Source organism: Neomonachus schauinslandi, chromosome 10 (genome assembly GCF_002201575.2).
Source record: "Neomonachus schauinslandi chromosome 10, ASM220157v2, whole genome shotgun sequence".
NCBI lineage: Eukaryota > Metazoa > Chordata > Mammalia > Carnivora > Phocidae > Neomonachus > Neomonachus schauinslandi.
The window spans coordinates 58,474,762-58,485,490 of NC_058412.1; the positions used below are offsets into that span (position 1 = coordinate 58,474,762).

The window sequence follows — 10,729 nt, forward strand, 5'->3', positions numbered from 1 at the left end:
GCACATTGGAAGAATGAATATTTTTGATATTGCTATTCAAAATCATAATTTATTCCTTAGTAGCTACATAGCCTTTTAAATCAGCATGAAATATGATTTTTGGAAGAAATCTGACATTCAAACTATAATTTTGTGATAGGTATAGCAATGTCAACCTGAATTAGAATAAAGCTTCAACTTATGACAAACATCTTTTTTCCAGTTCCTGATTAAATTTTACTAATAGAACCATAATATCATAATTACTAGATCTCAGCCAAGAGACCAAGAAGCATAAGTTAGTCACATTTATTAAATTTATGAAAGGCCAAGTTTTTCATACAGCACTATTAGATCCCACCTTTCTGTCATCGCTGTTGCCCCACTCAGTTTTGTTGACTAGGTTAAGGCATGAAGAGAGTATTTAAGATGATCTTACTAGAGACATGCCCTCTATCATCATTTTGACTTAATATTGTTTTGGGAGTTCAGGCCAGTGTAAGGAGTGAGATGAAACAAAACTAAAAGAGAGAAATAGTGGAAGAAACAAAAACAGCACTATTCGAAGACAATTGATTATGTATCTAACAAAATGCCCAAGGAATCTGCTAGAATTTTTAGGCTTAATAGAATAGTAAATGGCTGGGCGCCTGGGTGGCTCAGTTGGTTAAGCGACTGCCTTCGGCTCAGGTCATGATCCTGGAGTCCCGGGATCGAGTCCCGCATCGGGCTCCCTGCTCGGCAGGGAGTCTGCTCCTCCCTCTGACCCTCCTCCCTCTCATGCTCTCTGTCTCTCATTCTCTCTTTCGCAAATAAATTAAAAAAAAAAAAAAAAAGAATAGTAAATGGCCAGATAAAACATAAAATATAAAAAAGCCATTAAGATTCTTGAATACCAATAATTACAAACTAGAAAAGCTTAATTTAAAAAAGAGATCCAATTTACAATAGCAATAAAATATAAAGAGAAATAGACTTAATAGGAAGTGTTTATTAAAATAATAAAACTTATTGGGCAGTAACATCTAGAAAGAAAAAAATACTGTAAAGATATCAATTCTTACTGTTATTTTTAAATCTAGTGCAATCCTAATCAAAATAAAAATGGACTTCTCTTTAAATTTAAAGAATGTTATAATATTCAGTAAAGAGGCGAGGATAAGAAAAATATTCTAAAAATGAGAAAGAGCAAATGAAACAGAAATATAAGTCAGTGAAACAGAAGAGAAGCCTCAGAAATAAGCCCAGTTGTATATAAGGATTAAGAAATGACCAAGTGATGGGGCTCCTGGGTGGCTCAGTCATTAAGCGTCTGCTCATGTCATGATCCCAGGGTCCTGGGATCAAGCCCCGCGTCGGGCTTCCTGCTCCGCGGGAAGCCTGCTTCTCCCTCTCCCACTCCCCCTGCTTGTGTTTCCTCTCTTGCTGTGTCTCTCTTTGTCAAATAAATAAAATCTTAAAAAAAAAAAAAAAAAAAGAAATGACCAAGTGCAATACAAAACAATAGAGATTATTTTTAAATACACATTTGTGAGGGGCGCCTGGGTGGCTCAGTTGGTTAAGCAACTGCCTTCGGCTCAGGTCATGATCCTGGAGTCCCTGGATCGAGTCCCGCATCGGGCTCCCTGCTGGGCAGGGAGTCTGCTTCTCCCTCTCCCACCCCCCCTGCTTGTGTTCCCTCTCTCGCTGTGTCTTTCTCTGTCAAATAAATAAATAAAAAATAAAAAATAAAAAAAAAATAAATAAATACACATTTGTGGAAATCATTCATTAGAAATTTGAATTAAATTATTTTAGATCAAATATTTCATAACAGCCCCCAAATATATTCCAGACGTTTTAAGTAACTACCTTTAAACACATAAATAAGCAAATAAATAAGAGTGAGCGAAAGTTGATCAAATCTCAAGAGATATGATCATTTTCTTTGACTTTGAAGCAATAAAAAAAATTACAAGGGGAGGGATCATGGTTTCATACCTAATTTTAAAAACATTTATTCAACTTAAAAATAGGAAAACTAGGTAGAAATTAAAGAATTACGTTAAATTTTTAGGTTACTGGAACTTGCATGGCCTATTGTATCTTCTGCACCTTGCATAGTGCCGGGCACATAGTAAACGTTCAATAGATATTTGTTGAACAAATATTGCAATAATTAACTAAGTAGACGTTGATTAATTCTATAAGACAAGGAAGTGACCCTAGAGTCCAATTAGCCAGCTGCAACTAGGAATGATGAGCGCAAATTAATTTCTTTGGCCCAGATGCATAAGAACCCTGGACAGGAGGCTGCCTAATCAGCTGTGGAATGGACAAGAGATGGGGACAACAGGTGGGCTGTGGAGTGCTCTCAGGCCAAATCATGTCATACTATATGCATTAGCTGTTGGAGGGTGATAGCAGCCAGCAGGCCACACTGGTCTGGGACAATCAGCAAATGAATGGCTTCACTCAATCAAGAAATCTTGTTCAACTTGGGAGGCCGAGAGACCAGGGTGCTGAATGACAGGACTTACAAACAGCAGACTGAGCTGCTAAACAAAGGGCGATTGTGTTTGGAGAGAAGAAAGAGAGGACCACATACTTCTTGTCAGTCTTTTTCTAGGATAACTATTCAATGGAGTGAAGCCTCCTTAAGCACTCAGACTTGATGGTTGCTGCATTTTCCATGTGAGACAGTCAGAGGGATTTTAACATCCGCAGATGATTGTTCCCAGTGTGTAGTGAAGGAAACACTCATTCAAAGTCGTTCAGTGGTAAGGGAGTAATGCAGTAGGTGTTCTGCATTATTTTCTGTCTACTTGGTGCTGATGGCTCACAGCATTCAATACCTTTTTGCTGAATCAGTAAATGAGTTGAGCATCATTTGGATAAGGCTAAAAAATGATCAGTGTGGTTTTGTCAAGATCTTGCTTTCCTCTTTGTCTTTGGAAACTAGTGTTGGAAACATAGGGAACTAGTCTAATATTTGCTAATGTTGTGAATCTATGTGTTTCCATCTTTTTAGCCCTGTTTTCCCAGAGTGATGAAAATAAACACATTGACAGGAATTAGGAGCACCGAACTGTCCATCTTCACAGCATGTCTGGATCCAGGGTTTCTCTGCTGTAATGAGGCCCCCATAGGCTTATCCAGAACAATTGCCCATCTGTCACCTAGATTGGAGGATAGTCAGTCCTTCAAGATGAGTAGAAATTTTTTTTGCTATTATCACCTGACCAGCAGACAGGTTACTTGATGGACTGGGCCAAATAAGTTGGCAAGCCATTCATTTCCTAGCTTCCCTATAGCAACTTCCTGAGTACAATGAGGAAAGAAGAGCAGATTTTTAAAAAACTATTTGTGAAATAACTGGTAATGGCAGGACCAGTGTTTAGCACATTTAAAATCGGTATTTCTACATAGTGGCAGGATGAGAGAAACTTTTATGTCAAATATTTTTAACTTCATGATCGAATTGGAATAATATCAAAAGTGATTGTCATCTGAGGCAGTAGAATTCAACTTTCCTTGCATTATGGAGATTTCTCTGAGCAGACCCAGGTTAAACTATTGCTCCGAGGTTGATGACACATTTGATTCCTTGTGCCAACAATGACTTCAGCCTGATGGCAACCTTTACAAATTGCTTCCTGTAAATTCTTTGTGAGAATAACAAGCAATTCATTTTGCTTGAGAGTGACTTTTAGCTAAGGGACTCCACCCAGCAATCTGGATTTAATAAAACAAAATACACTTCAGTATTACAAACATATTTTTTGAAATGTAAGTTCCCCACATAAGTTTTTGTAAAAGCAAAGCATTTTCATTTTATACTCAGCGAGAGCCAGATGGATCCTAATGCATAGCTGGCCAACTATTACTTAGTTTATCTGATCAGTTGGTGGGGAAGAATGGTAGGGGAGGGAAGGCCACTGAAGAGCCACACATGTGTGTTCATGTAAGATATTCAAGTTAATATTTACAAAAGTCTTTAAAGCCACAACCAGAACAATGCTTGGTCATTCAACCATTCATTCACTCACTTATTCAGCACACAGTACTTACTGAGCAACAGGAACTGTTGTAGGCTCTGGAGGGTACCATAGTTGAACAAAACAGACAATACTTCTGCTCTCATGGACTTATATTCTAGTGAGGGAAGACAGAAAATAAGCCAGAAATTACCCAAAGAGAAAAGTTTTTAAAGAGAACTCCATGTTTTTAATGGGCAAGGTACAGGAATTATTTGTTTACAGAAGAGTATTAGGAGAATGTATGTCTTTGTGACTGGTAGTAGATAAAATCATATTAGTAAATATTTAAGCTTGGATTGTTCAGACACTGTGTATATAATTTGTGACCTTGTTCCTGAACTCAGAGAGCTTACAATTCCAATTTGCAAGGTGTTCCTGTACATCCTGTAGACAAAAAGGAAAGGAAGAACCAGCAGATATTTTGTATACCATCTGAATCAGAACTACCTCGCCTTCACAGTCACAGTCAGGGTGAAGTAGGTTTAAAATCCTTGGGCCTCTTGGAACTCAAATAAGAATTCTTGGACACTGTGTGTCTTCTCCTATTTGGTAAAAAACAAAACGAAACAAAACAAAACCCCCACAATGGTGTCATTGGCATGACAAGGAAACTCTGTGTGTGTGTGTGTGTGCGTGTGTGTGTGTGTGAAAGAATGTCCGATCCACTTTGCTCATTCTACTGAACTCACTATGATTAAAGGCTTTTAAAAAAGTTTTTATTTAGGGCGCCTGGGTGGCTCAGTTGGTTAGGCGACTGCCTTCGGCTCAGGTCATGATCCTGGAGTCCCTGGATCGAGTCCTGCATCGGGCTCCCTGCTCGGCAGGGAGTCTGCTTCTCTCTCTCCCACTCCCCGTTTGTGTTCCCTCTCTCACTGTGTCTTTCTCTGTCAAATAAATAAATAAAATCTTTAAAAAAAAAAAAGTTTTTATTTAAATTGCAGTTAACGCACAGTGTTCTATTAGTTTCAGGTGTACAATATAGTGACTCAGCAATTCCATACATCAGCCGGTGCTCATCACAATAAAGGTTTTGTTGTTGTTTTTTTAATAAACATAAAAAGAAGGGCCTTGGCCCTTATGAGGTGAAGACCACAAGAACTCTTTAGAACAACACCTCTGAAATTTCTGCTCTAACTTCTATTCCCACTAACTCTTTCTTCAACTTTCCTCTTTTCAATGTTCTCTGCCAACTGGAATCATAAATCAAAGTTTATGATCATCTCCAGATATACTGGCCACAGACCTCATGAAATCAAAATCACTTTATGCTTCTGCTGTCTTCTGGAGTTCACCACAACTATAACACTCACCTCCTCAATCTGGTTACTTAAGAGTTCTTAAGGACAACCATTCTCATGTCCCCAACCACAGTTGCTTATTGTTCCAAACTATGCCTCCAAGTCTTTTGTCCCTTTCTAAGAACACTTATTCATCTAACAAGCACATGTTTGTGGCTAACATGGGGCAACTGGGGCCTACAAAGATGTTGAAGGTACATAGTTCCTACTTTTATAAAGCTTGTGGTTGAGAAGAGGGCTAACTACACAGCTCTAAAACAAGGTGGAAATGGGGCAAGCCCGTAAGAGAGAGACAAATGAAGCACCATGTTTGCTTAGAGGAAGCTTCTGGTGAGGGGCCTCAGGATAGCAGCACTGTAACAAGACTTTAAGGGGCAGGTAGAATTGCACCAGATCAGGGACGAGCAAGCAGATGTGAGTTTACTTCTTCATTTTATACTTTTTTCTCTTCTTAGTACATTATGCAGTCCTTCTCATTTTTATTGATTGATTGATTGATTGATTGATTGATTTAATTAATTAATTTATGTTTTATATTATGTTCTTCAAATGAGGCTTTCCTAACAAAAAATCTTTTTTAATCTCATAAACCTCTCTTTTTAATTTTCTTCCATTAATATTACTTTGAATTTTTAATAAGTTTGCTTTTAATTGGGTATTTAATCAACTTTACAATGAAAGTTAAATAGGAATATCTAAGTAACGAAAGCAACATGAACTTTCTTTAAAAAAATCTCAAATCTCCATATTTTCATAAACCTTGAAGACTTTTCCCATTCTATTGCTTGCATAAAAATAATTGTGCAAATTGTTAGAAACCAATCATTCTGAATTAAACATTTTTTTCTCATCTGCTATTGCTTTCTGTAGTCTTCAACCCATTGTCTACGTTTCTCATATTTATCATTCCTACCAGCAATATAATGTTTTATTGTATCAATGTATCACATTTGACTTGCTGTGTTCTTATTTCCCTATAGATATGTGTTGGATGGCGAGACCGTTTCTAGTTTGTAGATGTACTAATGAGTATCGCTACACAAATCCATCCATATGCCTTTTCTTTCCTTTGAATTACCTCCTCGGTCTGTGATACATTTTCTAGAGTGAAACAAGGTAATATATAATGTATGGCTAAGGGTGTGGGTGCTGGCAGCCCGACTGTGCTTTGTGCTTGAATCCTGGCTCTGCCACTCACCTTCTGCAAGAACTTGAGCAAATTACTTAACCTCTCTGAGACATAGTTTCTTCATCTAAAAAGTAGGAATAAAGTCGTACTCATCTCACATGATTAATGGGAGAATTATATGAGATAAAGATACATGTAAACCGTTAGGACTATGCTTCACCCATCATAAATGTTCAATAATGGTAGGGGATTTTTTTTTTAAGATTTTATTTTTAAGTAATCTCTACACCCAATGTGGAGCTTGAACCCACAACCCCGAGATCAAGAGTCGCACGCTCTACTGACCAAGCCAGTCAGGCGCCCCTAAATAATGGTAGTTATTAATTATATACATTTCTTGGCATACTGTTTGTTGCATTCTAAAATTCAGCAAATGCTGATTTCCTTGTTTTCATCTACCCAAATTACTATAATTTGGACAAAGTATTTGATCATTTCTATTAATCATGGAATTAGAAGCTCAGGGTTGTGAATTTTAAAGATTTAGTCTTTGATTCATGTCAGATATGTTTAAGATGCTTTCCAGATAAAGAACATTAGCTTACAGAATCATCAGATGCTTCCAAATTTTCATCTTTGTGTATTGTTGTTCTTATTTTTTTGCTACAAGGATCCTACCTTACATTTATTATGTTTGTATTTTTCTATTGTAATAGACGGAGCCCTTGGTTTCAAGTAAAACACCTCAACCGTTTACAAGAAGGAAAGGTAGGGTACAGCCGGATGCTTGTTTCCTCCCTCTGTCTCTGGCATCTGCTCTTCTCTGTGCATGAGTTTCATTTTTCAACCTGGCTACCCCCTCCCCCCCAGGAGGAAACCTGGCCCCTGAGAGCTCCCAGGCTTCCTTTGACAGTGACTGCGTGTCATTATCAATTCCACATTCCCAGGAAAGGAGTCTTATTGGCCTGGCTTGGGTCAGTTGCTCACTCCTGAGGCCATCAACTGTGGCCAGGGAGTTTGGCCACGTAACTGGTGGTCCCAGTCAGAGTCATTTATCTGGAGGGGAAGGAAAAGCATTAACCCCAAGGGAGGGTGCTAAACAGAAGGGCTCTGGCCAGACCAAATGACAGATTCCATCAACTCAAGTTATTAGAGGGGCTTGATATGTTTCACATATGTTTACTCTTTTTGTGTGAACCTCTTCCTCTTATGTGAAATGGTCATGTCTTTGACCATTTGTCATCAGAACATATTTTTCCCTTACATATTTATATCATTATGGGGCGCCTGGGTGGCTCAGTCAGTTAAGTGTCCAACTCTTGATTTTGGCTCAGGTCATGATCTCAGGGTTGTGAGATCAAGTCCCACGTTGGGCTCCATGCTGGGCATGGAGCCTGCTTAAGATTCTCTCTCTCTCCCTCGGCCCCTCCCCCCTCTCTAAAACAAACAAACAAATTTATGTCTTTCCCTAATGGTTTTGGGAATACAACTGTGCAAATACTAAAAAAATTTAGAAAGGCATCAAGATTACTGAAAAACTACTATGTTTAAGAAGTTGTTCTCAGTGCTATGAAAAGTTCAGAGAGGGCGCCTGGGTGGCTCAGTTGGTTAAGCAAATGCCTTCAGCTCAGGTCATGATCCTGGAGTCCCGGGATCGAGTCCCGCATCGGGCTCCCTGCTCAGCGAGGAGCCTGCTTCTCCCTCTGACCCTCCCCCCTCTCATGTACTCTCTCTCATTCTCACTCTCTCAAATAAATAAATAAATCTTTAAAAAAAAAGAAAGAAAGAAAGAAAAGTTCAGAGAGCTGCATTACTGTAAAGAATTTAGTTTCTAATGGGATTGAATATACAAATAAAAAATGAAATAAAAAAGGCTGTACACAAGTCGTTCCTCAATTATGGAGACCACATTCTTAAGAACTTTGAGGCAGAAGGCCTATGGTTCAAGAACTTAAATCCCTATGACAGAAATCACATTAGGGGAAATGATACTTGGAATAAACCTCTGAAAGCCATTAGAATTATGTTCTCATGTACTAAAATAAATATGACTTTTATACATCTTAACTTTGCCATTTCATACTCACTAGCAAGATACCTTTCAGGACATTTTTCCTGTAGTTTCTTTAAGATATTTACAAATCATTTTGTAGGCTTGTTAAAAAATATCCATAGTGAGAAGAATTCTTTCAGGGGTTGGTCCTCCTCTGAATGTTCAAGGTCTTATTTTATGACTTGGTGGTTTCTATCAGACACACTAATATCCGGTCTCCATTCCTTACACACCAAGGGCTTCCTAACAAGTATCCGTGACTGCCTGAGGGCTTCTCCCAGTAGCAGAAGCAGACTTGGTCAGGGACAGGCTAGAAGTGCTGCAAATGTAATACCTCCAGGAGCAAAAGAGAGTTGGTAGAAAAACGCACCAGTTCTCACCTCTTAGGTGGCAGGACTAAGGTGGGGGCCATACAGTGTCCCAGAGGTGTCCAGAGGGATTGGGTCCTAGGTGACCATAGCAGTAATGTGTTCATTAACACCTTGTATGACATCTAAACAAACAGCTTGCCTTAAAATCCTTGATTCAGGTTCTGCTTTTGGGGGGGAACTAAACCCAGGAGGAAGTTTGACTCCCAGCTCCTGGTCTCTGCCTCCTAAAATATCTGGGTTCTCAAGAAATGTTGGAGGCTTGAGAAAAACCTTTGAGAACTGATCCCCCAGCAATACCCAGAGTTTTGCAGTCCTGGATCTGCCCATTTTAACTTCATGCCAGGTACATGCATTTCTCCCCTATTCTCCCCACTGAAACTACAGAAGTGCTTTCAAAGCCCTGGATTATTACTGCTTGTTTTCCTTGGTCCTGCCCAATCTTTCATTTCAAAAATCTTTTTTTTTTTTTTAAAGATTTTTTATTTATTTATTTGACACAGAGAGACAGAGAGAGAGCACAAGCAGGGGGAGCAGCAGAGGGAGAGAGAGAAGCAGGCTCTCCGCTGAGCCGGTAGCCCGACGCGGGGCTCAATCCCGGGACCTCAAGATCATGACCTGAGCCGAAGGCAGACGCCTAACCGACTGAGCCACCCAGGCGCCCCTCATTTCAAAAATCTTTGTCTCTGCTTTAGTTCCTCTCTACTTTCAACTTCCATTTCTCTTTTCCTAGCTATCCATGAAAGGAGTGATCTGCAATTTACATATTCCAGGACTGAAAGTCTACAGTTGCTGATAAAATATACATCTGTATGTATTAAATAAGAATTATGTCTAAGAGAATGTCATGGTTAGGGAGTTTAAAATGATGTATCAAAAAGGAGGTAGAAATACAACCTGCTCAATTAGAGAAGGCTTCACAGAGAAGTTTGGGACCCCTGATCTAGTCTTATCACCCATTTTTACAGATGGGGAAACTGAGATCTATAAGGTTAAATTACTGACTCAGTCCTGCAGCTTATAATTGGTGACCAACCCCCACTTCTCACCCCTCAATCCCTTCTGTGCTCCACCCCATGCTGCCCACTCACCATTTATCCAGCGGCAGCCTTGCCTCTGCCTTTGTCTTTTGTTGGCCTTGAAGTTTGCCATGAGGACAAAGCCTGGAAAAAGATGAGAACAAATAGCACATTCTCCTAAGCACTCTCCACAGTGCACAATATCAGTTGTCCTGAGAGGGTTTTGATATGGGCTGAAAACACTGTTTTGTCTTAAATCTTGGAAAAAATTCTAGTTGCATGGAATTTTTTTCTCCAGAATTAATCATGGGTAGCATACTCTTTATCCTTGTTCTTTGACGAAGCAGAAAACAAAATAGCCATTGAAGGCGCTCTTTGTTTACACCCAGGGACTAATGACGTTGTACACTCCTCCCACCAAGCCCCCCTCGAGTACTGGTCTCTCTGAAGAGTGCTGAGTGCCCAGGGCGCTGACTAAGCCCATCCCAACCCCAACTTTTGCCAAGGAGACAATTCTCTGACTGTTCTTGAGCTTGGTCGTATCAAATATTCTCAACAAGTTCCTCCAATTTCTGTTTTTAAAATAAAAACCAAAAGACCAGCACATTCCTTTTATGTTTGTGCAAATGAAGCAGAGGCAAGAAGCTGGTGAAACTCTAGCTAAAGCCTTTTGATATGTAACTTGAGTGATGGCCTACTGAAGTCCTGAAGTATAAACTATTTTTGTATTTATATACTAGATTTATTATATAGTATAAATATATTTACCTTGTTTCAGATTTCAAGATTGTATTTTTGGTACTTCTGTAGACTGTGGAATCAATAGTCTAAGAATGAGTCTTACCTCCAGTAACAGTGACTCAG

At 39.2% G+C, this 10,729-nt stretch overlaps 1 protein-coding gene across 1 annotated transcript in view; it reads right to left on the reverse strand.

Moving 5' to 3' along the window:
- The window catches only part of EHBP1 (EH domain binding protein 1), a 412,321-nt gene extending 402,077 nt beyond the window's left edge, over positions 1–10,244 (reverse strand). The window contains exon 1 of the mRNA XM_044918742.1: positions 9,938–10,244. The gene's annotated coding sequence lies outside the window, so the exon portion shown is untranslated. The remainder of the gene's footprint in view (positions 1–9,937) is intronic.
- Between the last annotated feature and the right edge of the window lie 485 nt (positions 10,245–10,729).